Source organism: Cavia porcellus, unplaced genomic scaffold (genome assembly GCF_034190915.1).
Source record: "Cavia porcellus strain 051 isolate PalLab524CR breed Dunkin Hartley unplaced genomic scaffold, mCavPor4.1 scaffold_9, whole genome shotgun sequence".
In the NCBI taxonomy this organism is placed as follows: Eukaryota; Metazoa; Chordata; class Mammalia; order Rodentia; family Caviidae; genus Cavia; species Cavia porcellus.
In genome coordinates, this window is record NW_026947492.1 from 35,236,663 (window position 1) to 35,250,042 (window position 13,380).

A 13,380-nucleotide genomic window follows, 5' to 3' on the forward strand; every position below is an offset into this window, starting at 1 on the left:
TTCCTTTTCTTTCAAAACATGACTTTAAAAAAGTGGACTTACAGTTCATCAAATAAACCTGTCTGCTTACCAATGGACTGGAATGAACTCACATGTCCTTCTCCAGGAATAACTACACTTCATACATAATCCTGTCAAATTGTCTCTTTAGGACAGCAGAAATAAAGCATAACCACAAGTATTCCTTTACAGGCCCCTCTCTTTCTCCTTACACACAGAAAGACATGTAGAAAGGATACATTCAGAAGCAATTTCCTCAGTATATAAACATCAATGAACATACATAAACCTAGACTCTGTAACACACCTAGGTGATAAGGGACCAGTGTCATATAATGCAGTCTCTCATTGCCTGAAACATTAGTAATACAGCGCATGACTCTATGTGTATAGGTGTTTGTGTGTGGTTTTTAAATAATTCAGTAAGTAAAGTTACAAAGCTTTATCAACTGAGTCAAACTGTAACAGTGGCTGAACCTTCCCTGGGACAGCAAACCAGCACTATACAACTGCAAGCTGCAGATGGAACAGCTCCCAAGAGCAGGAGTCTCCTCTACCCCCACCCCAGCCCCACCCATATCCAACTCTTCCCGACTTCAGGCTCCTCCGTATCAACCTTCTAGGCATCTTTCTCCCACATCTCTTCTCTCCCCCAGAACACAGAACTCCCAAGTAATGTTCAAGGCTTCAAGAGTATTACCATCAACTAGCAAAGAATAGTGCTTTGGCATCAGACAGGTTTAATTAAATCATATTTCCACATCCAACTCGTAAGTAAATAACTTTTTCCTCAGAGTTTCAATTGTCTATCTACTAAAGAAAAATGCCAATGTACATTTTCGTGTTGTGTGGAAGATTGGAGAAATAAATTCAGTGTCCTAGGGTTTGGTCAGAAAATATATTTTCTCTTCTATACAAAAAGAGAATCAAGCATATCATATAAGAATTGGGAGAACCTGGATGGTGGTACATGCTAGTAATCCCAGTGTCTCAGGAAACTAAGGCAGGATGACCGAAAGTTCGAACCCAGCCTGGACAAATAGTGACACTCCATCTCAAAATAAAAAATACAACAGGGTTGGGGTATAGCTCAGTATAAAGGACCTGGGTTCAATTCCCAATCCTGCAAAACATATAAATAAATAATAAACAAAGAGGAATGGGGGAGGGGTGAGGCAGCAGTGAGTGGTGGCCCCCATAACCAGGCCTGCTTGAAACTTTTATATTCATGATAAAAGTCATGAAACACAGGAAAAGTTCCAGAAACCACCCAGAAAGAATATGATTACACATAAAGAATTACTGACTCCAAATTTTTTTAAATCCCATTAATAAACTTAACTTTTCAGGTTGACATCAAGTAATTGAATTTCTTTAAAAAAAAAAAAACTACATTCCAACATATACACAACACATCACAAATATTTTCCCAGATACGCACTGTGCTAGGTAAAAGCCCTCGGCACTGGTGTTTGTAAAAGTTGCAGCTGGATGTAGGTCAGATGGCACTGGGCAGTTGTGTGCTGGGGGTGGGGTATGTCAGGAATGAATGTGGTTATCAGGCATTTCCAAGTAGGGAGCCCTTGGAACGGCATGAGAGTGAGGGTCATGGGAAAGAAGCTCTGCTCACCCTACTTCCTGACAGCCTTCTTTCCACACAAGCCATAAGCAACTCTTGTTTACAAAATGGAACTAAAAATGAGGGGCTTCTCAGAGGAAGGGGGAAGGGCAAATCAAAGCATACATTCAAATTGTGCCTTACACTGCTTCCTTAAAACTCTAAAATAGTTTAAAGGATAGCATACTTCATTGTCAAAACAGTTCCTGTTGCTTTAATGAATTAAATTATCATATTTTTATCAAAATTAACTGCACAACTCAATTACAAAAAGACAATTTAGAAGAACTGTTCTTTTGAGACAAAAATATGTAATTTGAAGTTATTTTTCATTCATAAAAATAATTTCTCAGGATTTCAAATTCAAATTACAAGTTCTTCTTATGAAATCAAAGTTACTTGCTAACAGATCCTGAATTCAGTAAGAAAAACAGCAGCTTATTTAGCAAAAGTCAAGAATCCCTTATTTTTAAAATCACTGGTAAACTTACAATCTAAAGATAATCAGTTAATATATTAGAAATTATACAACTAATAGAGGTATCTCATTTTTTAACAAGATCTACAATAATTCAAATTATAAAAAGCCATTGTTAAATTTATGTATTTCTATTATGTGTTTCTTTGTCTTAATCCTGGAGTTCTGGAAAATTATATAGTCATTTCAAAAAGATCCTCAACTAAATCTCGTCTTAAAAACAACTTTTTTCAAAAAACAAACATGGAAAAAAACAACTTTTTTTCTTAAATTCTTAAGTACTTGCTTCCTTTGTAGCTATGGATTTACCAAAGGGAGTGGCCTCCAGATGGCTTCTGCTTGAATGTTATTAAACTAAACAGACAAAACATGGAGCATTGACCTTGGCATGGAACGCAACAGGCATAGTGTTTTTCCCCCCAGCTTCTTCAAAAGAAAACAAAATATTTGAACATGAAATGTAATAATAAACAGATTTCTACATGCTTGCTTTATCTGTAATAAAACATTTTTACTCTTAATCTTTAGTAGTTAGTAGTAGTAACTGTAATTCCCTTATACATTCCCACTTTATCCTTAGGGAAATAAATTGTGAAACACTTCAAAAACATTAAGCTCACTAATAAAAACCTTAAGTTTTCTTTCAAAATAAGCTACCAATGCTCAATGACTTTCACTGATATGTAAAATGAGAAAAAAAAAAAAACATACAGGTCAGAATTACTAAGTCACACTTGTTTTAGTTGTTAAGCTAATGTGAAATCCTTTACATTTCGAATATGGATGGTAGAATATAGATGGTAGTTGGTGTCAGACTCAGATTTAAGTGTTTAAAAACAAGAGTACCAAACAAGGTTCCAACTGATTACAGCTCTAAAATATCAGCTTCTAACTGTAAATCCTGTCCTGGTTGTTCCAATGAATGTCAATCCTTCCCATATTTGAATGTTCACTTTACATTAAAGGAATGCCTCTTCCCACTCTCACACTCCATGTAACTAGTATCAAAGATGGAGAGAGAGCATACACAAACAGCTGTCGCCCAAGTATTAGAAATATAACTGAATCAACAACTGACAGCCACAAAAGTAAAAAAAAAAACTATCTCTAAACCACTGTCTCTAATCACTGAAAAAAAAAATATTTCTTGCACTGATTATTTTTCTTGCTCTCCCAAATCACATCAAAATAGCTAATCATTAATTAGGGTAGAAAAAGTCTGACATAGGGGCTGGGGATTTAGCTCAATGGCATAAGCACCTGCCTTGCAAGCAGGCAGTCGTGAGTTTGATCCCTGGTACCGGTAAAAACGAAAAAGACAAAAAAGAAAAAAAGAAAAAAAGAAAAAAGAAAAAGTCTGACATCTAGCAATTGCCTACTATGTGCACAACATTTTAAATGATCCTGATGGTTCTTTGTCACCTTATAAAAAGTTTACAATTCAGTGAGAAAGAAATGACTATGTATGTATTTTACGAGAAAGAGAAGGAAAAGAGTTAATTAGGAGCAACACATGAGTGTCAGAGGTTTTACTCTTTTATGCTATAGGAGAGAAGGTGCACGCTTCATAAGGGCAAGAACTAGTAGCCAAAAAGGTATGCTCCTCGTGGAAGTAAAAGGAGACACAAAGGCCAACGTTCCAGCGTCCAAGGGCATGCCCTCAGTGACCTAACTTCCTTCTTAAGCTCCCTCATCCTACAGGTTCTACCCGTTTAATAGCACCACAACCACATCTGCCAACCACATCTTCAACATATGGAACTCGGGGAGACACTCCAAATCTGAAGTGTAACAGATGTAAAACCTAATCCAGACCAAGAGATCTTGCTTCATTTGCTACTAATGTGGGGTTGGGACATTCTTATGTAACCATGAAGTTATTATCTCTATTCTCTTCCCAAACTGCTGATTCACTGAGTGGACTGGCTGTTATCCTGTTCCTTGGGCTGACTGCTTGAGCGGCTCTTCCAAGTACTGGTGAGCTCATTCCTCTGTCCCTTAGTTTCTTGTAGTCAGGGAAGTTTTGCATAAATGTCAAAGATAGAGCAAAAACCAAAATAAAGCTTCTCTTGTGCTTTTTCTTTTGGTTTCTTTCCCTTTTTTCTGACAGAACACACTGTTGTCTATGTAGTCTTGAAATATCATTTTTAACTGAAAAAGGACTAACTGCTTGTAACAATAAAACAGCAAGACACCCCTGAAGAAATTAAACTGTAACTCCAGGTTTAAGTATTTAAAATCATTCCATTTCCTACAAAAAGTACTACGAGTCTTTGGAAATCAAGAGACAAGACTGTTCAGAAAAGGTTGTACGACATGGGGTGGGTAGTGTTCACATATACCTCTGGAGCTATGGCACACTCTCACCAATCCGGTCTCCATTTGTCACACTGGATAAGACAGTGGTAACAGCATCATGATTTGTCTACTATGCTCAAAGCCTCAAGATTTCTCAACTCAGATTTCTTTCAAAAAGCAGCTGAAGGGGATTTCCACCAAGTTCTCCTCTTACCAGAGATATTCACAAGCCCTTACTGGGAAGCCCCAGCATGGATCCACAGAAAGGAAATGCTTAGGCTACTGTGGGAAATGGATACATAAAAGATGGGGATCGGAGGAAGGCTTACAAGTCCCGTAAGATTGTTAGGCATCTCTACTCAATTCTTTATCACAGTCCTTAATTCCACTGAGACAGAACGGGGGCAGGGGAACCAGACAGAAACAGAGCGGGTGGGGCAAACCACCAACCCAGGTCTGACAGCACTGTCACCTCCCACTGCCTTGCTCTAGGTGGTTCCCAGCAGAAACAGCTGTGTCATGACTTTTTACCAAAATACATCCCAGCTCTGAAAACGTTCCTTTCCTTTTACTCTTGACTCCTCAACACTGTACTCATGACTTTTTCATATTACCGTACCTGTGAAAAGACAGCCATTTGAATAGTCTTAATACTTTAATAACTAAAATAAAGTACTGTCCTGTCCCTGGCTTTTAGTTCTCTTATGTCTCACTTTGTAAAGCCCCTGAAAGATTGGAAATCATGTAAATTATTCCCCAAATAAGGATAAAGAATATGACATAAGGTAATTTTGTTACTGGAGTCACTTTGAGTTTTTCTTTTTCCAGAGTTTAAACAACCCTCTTAAAAAAGAGGCAGAAAACAAAAGGGGGATTCCACATATCTAGAGAAAATAGAGCCAAGGCGGGAGGAATTTAGCAGGCTGGTATGGGATTAGTATTAAACTCCAAACACATGAAGTGAAAATAATCAGAAAAATATTCACAGGAGAACATTCAAAACAAGACAAAAATGAGAAACTGTTGTATCAGATCTTCTTTATCCACCATGAGGAGATGGAACCCGAAGGGTTCAAATTGTTTCACAGTTAGTGGCCAAGTTGAATGGACACAGCCTCCTTTTTTACAAGCTTTTTTCTTTCTTTATTTATTTAGTTAGTTAGTTCCCAGGAATGGAACTGGTGATCTTGCTTGTGCTTGCCAGGCAGGTGCTATTGCCACTAAGCTATATCCCCAGCTACCTAGTCTGCTGGTACATAGACCATACTAGTAGCCAGATGGCCATGAAACACATTATCTTTCACTGAGATCAACTAACCTCATGCACTGTGGTCTACGTCTTTCATAAAGGATTTCAGAACACTTCTTTCGCTATACATCAACACCATCAGGAGAGAAGACAAGGTTATGAGAAAGGACAGGTATGCATATATTATTGAAACAAGATTACATCCCTCATTGAGTAATAGCAGTAAAATAAAAAAGATTTCATGGAATCAATGAAACATTAAAATAAGTTTTGCTGTTAGGGATCTATTTTATCCTATGAACAAGTTATACAGAACATTTTTCAATAGGACAGTAACAAATTTTTCAATAGGATAAAACCTCTTATTGTGGTCAAAACCATTATCAAATTGGATAGACTCTAAGAAATATGATTGTTTTCTGGAACAAATCTTGGTTGACAATTAATGGTCAATTCTCAGAATAACTGGAGGACCCACTCCTCACTGTAAATTCACTATTCACGAAATTTGGTCTCAGCAATGATTTTTAAATTGACAGTGGAAAAGTCTTCTTATCAGTTTCTTTGTTCTTGATCATTACCCTTTTGAATGAACATTTTACTACAAAAGCCAGCTAATATCTACAAAACATTTTTTAACTTGTACAACAAAGCTATAAACTGATGAAATTTGATGCATTTTAAAGGTAATGCTAGAGAGACAAAAGACTGATTATTCCCACATCTTTCAAGAGCTTCAAATAGAAGCCACCTTGTTATTTTAAAGCCAGAAAAGATGGCTCTGTTTCACCTTTTCACCTTCCTTTTAGTCTCAATAGATTAAAAATTAGATAGTTCAATGAAGCACTCCAGGTAGCCTCCCCAGCCTCAGGTCCGGCCTGGTCCTCCTGCCACCACGGCTAACAAGGAAGCCTTTGAGGATGCAGTGGAGAAGCATGCAATCAACAAGAAGTACAAGATACGGAAAAAGAACGTGCTTTTTCTTTTTGATTTAGTGGGGACCCATGCTCTGGAGAGGCCAAAACTAACTACATGGCACCTTTCGGATGTAACCAGACCAGAAGGGAAGGATTTCAGCATTCATCAACTTGTCCTGGGGACACACACATCAGATGAACACAAAACCACCTTGTGATAACCAGCAAGCAGCTTCCTGACGACAATGCCTGTTTGATGCATCACACTGTGACAGCAAGAAAGGAGAACGTGGAAGATTTGGCTGTTAGCAAAAAAATAAATAGAAATCAAGATCGATCATGAAGGAGAAGTAAGCAGGGCCTGTTATATTTCCCAGAACCCTTGCATCATTGCCACAAAGACTCTATCCAGTGATGTTCTTGTTTCTGACTAAATCAGACCCCCACTGGAAAGTGCAACCCAGACTTGCATCTCCGCGGACAGCAGAAGGGAGGCTTCCAGCTTTCTCAGAACTCAAATCTCAGTGGGCACTTACTTAAGGCTTCAGATGACTATACCATCTGCCTGTGTGACATCAGTGCTACTCCAAAAGAAAAAATAAAGTAATGGATACGAAGACCACCTTTACAGGGCAGATGTTTTCCGGCATCTGCTCCATGAGTGTCTGTGTGGGTCAGCTGCTGATGCCCAGAAACTTGTGACTTCAGATACTCAAACAACCCTTCCAAATAAAGCCTCAGTTCATGCTCACTCTGCAGAAGTGAACCACCTCTCTTTCAAATCTACGGTGAATTCCTTCTTGCTACAGGATCAACTGACAAGACTACTGCTTTGTGGGATCTAAGAAATCTGAAACTTAAATTGCATTCCTTTGAATCACATAAGGATGAAATATTCCAGGTTCAGCAGTCACCTCACAGTGAGACTATTCTGGCTTCCAGTGTACTAAGAGCAGACTGAATGTTTGGGATTTAAATAAAATTGGAGAAGAGCAATCTCTAGAAGATACCCCACTTGAGCTGTCGTTTATTCATGGTGGTCTCACTACCAAGACATCTGATTTTTCCTGGAATCCCAGTGAACTCTAGGTGATTTGCTCTGTATCAGAAGACAGTATCATGCAAATGTGGCAGAAGGCAGAGAACATTTATAATAATGAAGACCCTGAAGAAAGCATGATGTTAGATAATTGGTACATGAAGTATCTCTCAAGATTTCAGAGCTGGCAAAGTAGCACAGAAGGATTAGAAATAATGTTTCCATTGGTAACACTGATGCTTACACCAAGTGTCTCGCTCGGTGAAGGGAAGCAGCTCCTGCACTTCCAGGAATAACCCTGGAGACACTGTGTCAGGGGCACAGCACTCCACAGCTTCAGCCTCTTGACCTGTGACCTTCAGATGTTCTTGTTGCCTGAAATGATCTTGAGATCTACCTGTCTCACCCAACAATGTCCTACAGCCTGCTACCTAGGGGCTGGAGGTTTAGCTCAGCGGCATAAGCGCCTGCCTTGCAAGTAGGCAGTCGTGAGTTTGATCCCTGGTACCGATAAAAAGGAAAAAGACAAAAAAAAAAAAGAATCTCACCTAAAATGTTATTCAATATACTGAGAATCTAATGAAGGACTTTTCCTAAGCCAGACAAGCATGGCTGCTGATGCCTACCTGCAATTCAAGATCCATGGTTTTCGCTAATTTTGCTCTGAGGTAATACATATCTTGGTATGAGACTGTAGGGTTACAGTATAAGAACATTATTCGCCTGCTTCATACCATTAACAGCTATTGAGTAGGTTCGGGTTGGCTTAGCCACCAGTGGTACTGTCCCATACCACCCATGATACACTCATGCATGTACCATGGTCATGATGCTTTGCACCAGTATTTGAGAAAAGAGGTTCACATCCAGAAGACTGCTTTGATAATATGGATTGAAGTAACCCATTTTAGAAATATTTTTTAAATTACTACTTTTAAAATGTTGAATTCATTTATCTACACAGTTTAGGTACAGGCATGCTATGCTTCCTATCAGTGATGAATAAAAAGCCAGAGCATCGGAAGCTGGGGATTTAGCTCAGCTGCATAAGCACCTGCCTTGCAAGCAGGCAGTCGTGAGTTCGATCCTCAGTACCGATAAAAAGGAAAAAGACAAAGAAAAAAAAAAAAAAAAAAAAAAAAAAGCCAGAGCATCGCTGAGGCATCTTCTTCAAGCAGAAATGTGAACTTCCCCTCTCCTCCCCCTTACTGCAGAAGCACTTCCCGGCAGCTCTAAACCATGTCACATTCACAGACGGAGTAAATCACCTCAACTGGTAGCATACAAAGATTTCCTTATGTGCTAATTTTCAACTTTTTTTCAATTCTTAATTTTATTAATACCTTTGTAGCAGATAATTATTACATTCCTCATGGGCACTGATACATGTACAAAACATTTCTCATTTCAGTTTTCATCCCCCTCCACTCTCCTGTATCTCTTTCCTCTTCCCATTTCAAAACATCTCCCTATTTCCTATTATCTAATTTTATTTTGCTCTTTATTTATATTTGGAGTTTCTCACATAAGAGAAATCATGTGATATGTAAGCATGTGTATCTGATTAATTTCACTTAATATTATGGTCCCAAGATCCATCCATTTTCCTACAAATGAATCATGTTTATCAGACTTTATGGCCGAGTAGTACTCCATTGTGTATAAATACCACATTTCTTTATCCATTCATCCTTTGATGGGCATAGAAGCAGCTCCCAAGATTGAGCTATTATGAACTGTGCTGCTATAAACATAAATATGCATGCATCACCATAACACGATGTCTTTCTAACTCTTTTGGGAGGATAATACCTAGAAGAATAGCTGGGTCGAATAGAATTTCTAGTTTTAGTTTTATAAGTAATCACCATTCTGACTTCTACAGGGGCTGTACCAGTTTACATTCCCACCAACAGTGTAGAAGGGGTCCTTTCTTTCTTCCCTATAGCTTTGCCAGAATTTGTTACTATTTGATTTCTTGGTAATAGTCACTATTCTAGAGTAAGATAAAATCTCAGTGTTAATTTAAATTTCTCTAAAGGGGAGAGATATTCGACATCGTTTCATGCATTTACTGGCCATTTGTATTTCCTATGAAAAGTGTCTATTTCAGTTGCCTTTTTTTTTTTTTTTTTTTTTTTTTTTAAAGTCAGGGCCAGACCTCAAACTTATAGCAATCCTCCTGGCTCAGTCTCTCAAATGCTGAGATTACAGTCACCACACCCATTTTTTAAACTGGGTCCTTTTTTTTTTTTGGCGGGGGGAGTTATTTATACATGCTATCACTTATTCTAGATATTAGTCCTTTAAGTAGTTGCTGGCAAAGTATTTTTGCCCTTCCATAGGTTGTCTATTCACCCTGTTGGGTTTCTTTTGTTTTGCATAAGCTTTTTAATTTGATTTGATCCCGTTTGTTGATTCTGATGTTATTTCTTGGGCAACTGGGATTAATTTTCAACTTTTGATGCATAGATTTTCCGTATGAATTTCACATAATTAAAATATAAATACTGGCAATAATTAAACTTAATTTATTGAATGTCAAGGAGCAAGCTTTATACCATATCTACCAGTATAAGTACATCATATCATCCAAAAGGAAACAATGGTACCCTTTAGCTATCATAGCATCAAAAGCAAATAACATGAAAAGCAAAAGCATGTAGATCTCTATTTTCATTAAGGTTATCCTAAAATTCAGTGATGTGACTAATCTTGGGAGAGTTTATCACTAATAAGTGGAGCTACAATCACTTATTAATCTCTGGCCCTCTTCTTTTCCTAGATAATAAAGAATACAGATAGAAGTCTCAAGATTTTATAGTCACAGCTTGGTCTTTTTGGTGGGCAACAACTCTCCACAGTAGATGACTCCTATCACCCAAAAAACTAAGAGGTAAGAGCTCTGTGCAAGAAACCAGGATCAAAGACCAACTATTAGAACAAAAGATGCACTTAAAACCTCTGTCACTCAGGAAATTACAAGGATTTCAAGGTCCCTGTGCCAGGAACTAGGAGCAGAACCATACTGTGTCATATGAGCAAATTTTACACTTTATCAATTACAAGCACGTATCAACATGTACCACCAAAATTAATGGCAATTTTCCAAAGTTGACCAAATAAAAACTTTTCAAATCAAACTATCAAAAGATAAACCTTTCAGAATAAAATAGTAATTTCCTCATAACCTTCATTCATTTTATCTAAGACACTTCAAACATGTAAGAGCAGGCATGAACTCATTCTCACTGATCTTAGTGAAAATCCAAGTAATCATAACCAACATGGGCCCTAGAAAACAGTTCTGTAAGCATTCAACTCTAACCCTCCATTCCACCCCTAAGATCACCTTATCTCCTACTTGCAACCATGATTTCAAATTGAGCAAGGTCAGAAGAATGTCAAATGAAGCCCAGCTGTTAAGATGCCCATCTCAAATCAAAGCACCATATAGTTCACCCAGTTGAGTTTAAGCACTTAAGAGAAGTTAATTCCTTACAATCACCGCCACAACAACACACATGATGTAGCTCAATCATCCACCATGGAGCTGAAATTATACAAGGCTTCCTGGTGAGGGTCTATAATGACTTTTGGTACAGTTCTATGTAAATAAAAAACATGGAAATACAGCTCCCCAAATAATATTACTTCCTTTGAGATAAGGTTTTGGTATGTAGATCAGGCTGGCCTTGCACTCACTGTGCAGCCCAGGCCAACCTTGAATCTATCATGATCCTCCTACTCAGTCTCCTGAGTGGTGGGAGTAAAAACAAGCACCACACATCCAACATTACTTCCTTTTGCAAACAAATTCCATTTTCCTTAAGAGTAAAATAAATTTTGGCCATTTTTTCTTTATTTGCATTACATAATAGTTTTAAATAAAATAGCAACTGTCATAGCACTCACTAACTTACGGCACTAAAATGCATACAAAAAAGTATCTTGAATTCACCCTTCTCATGAGCAGGCAGTTCTCCCAAAAGGAGACACAAGAAGCCAATTCACCCTTCCTGTAAGCCAGCAGAAACCATGTGATTCTCAGGAGGAAAAACAAGAAGCCAATTCACCCTTCCTTGTGGGTTCTGGGAGGGAAACATGAAGCCAATTCACCATTCCTATCTGCGTGCCAACTGGCACATGGGCTGGGAGAAAAGAACACCCACCCAATCACCCCCCACATCGAATAAGCTACCAGCTGATTTGGAGGAATGCAAGCTGAATTGTTAGCAACTAAGGTACAAAGATAACTTAATGCTTGTATTGTTTGATTCACTGTGCAGGCCTAGAGATGGTAGTCTGAGCATCTATTGAGAGAACAACAATATGCAATATAGCAAATATGAGGGATTTCTTTCTGTCATCTTTGAAATCCAGTATTTTTTCTCCCTATTTTCATTTTATTATTTTGTTTTATTTAATGTTCTTGATTGGTTTCATTCTGCTCTGTTTTGTTTGACTTTATGATGTCTGATGGTATGGGCAGCAATTTCAAAGATAACAAGAGACATTATGGCAGCCATTGCTAATTTCCTATTATCTTGTTCTGTATCACTTTCACTGTTTTGTTTTGATTGGCTTCATTCTGTTTTATTTGTTTGATTTTAGTCTCTTTAAAATAGAATTTTTTTAAAAAGGTGCCTTTTTTTTCCAAAACATTTATATGCCATACAGCAAGCATTATTGCTATTATTGAATAAAGGATACCCTTTTATGACTATTTAATAAAGTATAGAGTTGAAATTTAAGATGAGTGTGCTCTAATTTCCTTGCTGCTCATTGTTCTCTAACTTCATCTTTTTTGCAGGGTTTTTTGTTTTGGTTTGGTTTTTGGTTTGTTTTTGGTCAAACAGGATCGCTGTGCAGTTCAGGCTGGCGTCAAACCTGCAGTGATCCTGCTCCTCGGCCTCCAAAGTGCTTGAGAACTGGGACTACAGGTGTATGCCACCATGCCCAGCTTCAACAGAGTACACAGCAATGTAGTAATATTAGAACCTTTGATTGTCACTCCTTTGCCAGCAGACTACTATCATTCTAGAAACTCTTAAATCAATAATTATTCACTGGATAAGTTGTTTAAAATACACAGAGAAGTTCTTTTAGGGCTTTGGGTTGTAATTTTAGCCCTTGCATAGTGAGGTAACTTTTGAGAGTTATGGCCTCTCTTGCTTGTGTTTAACTGATCTTCTCTGCTGCCTTTTTTCTCCACCTAACACAGGAGAATAGGGCATAGAAAGGCTAGTTGAGGAAGTAGTGATGGTCTGTTAATTATAAAATCCCAGGACAGATGCACAAAGCACTTGCCAAAGCCCTGCATGCAGACATCTCACAAGGACCCCAGCAGGTTTTCCACAGCATAGCCTAGACCTGACATCATTCTGAGGGGGTGATACCAAAAGGACAGATCACACTAAACTTTTGCCACTGTGTTCTCTCTTGTATTGTGGCCCATCCTCATTCTCTAGAGTGTATTTCTTTTCCTGCCTCACTCTGCAGATCCTGTTTCTCTTCCTACCTTTGATAGAGCTTTGCTACGTTCTGTGGTTGTCTTCACCAATTCTTTGATCAGGACAGAAAGAACTTAGAAACAACTGCCAGAAAGAGCCTCCGGAACTCTGAAATCTGATAACATATCCAATGCCTGCCAAGTGAAGTGATATGCTCATCTCCTGAACTCAAGGCACCTACTACTTCAATTCAGTGATTAATGCTGGAAAAAGATATCCCTTATCTTGTTATTTATGGATGCTCAATTTGTGTATGGTACCTAAATTA

General features: G+C 38.1%; 1 protein-coding gene and 1 pseudogene across 4 annotated transcripts in view; one reads left to right on the forward strand and one right to left on the reverse strand.

Moving 5' to 3' along the window:
* The window catches only part of Arhgap42 (Rho GTPase activating protein 42), a 239,955-nt gene that overhangs the window by 200,961 nt on the left and 25,614 nt on the right, over nt 1-13,380 (reverse strand). The window lies entirely within an intron of this gene.
* Nucleotides 4,701-7,895, forward strand: LOC106028229 (histone-binding protein RBBP4-like; annotated as a pseudogene).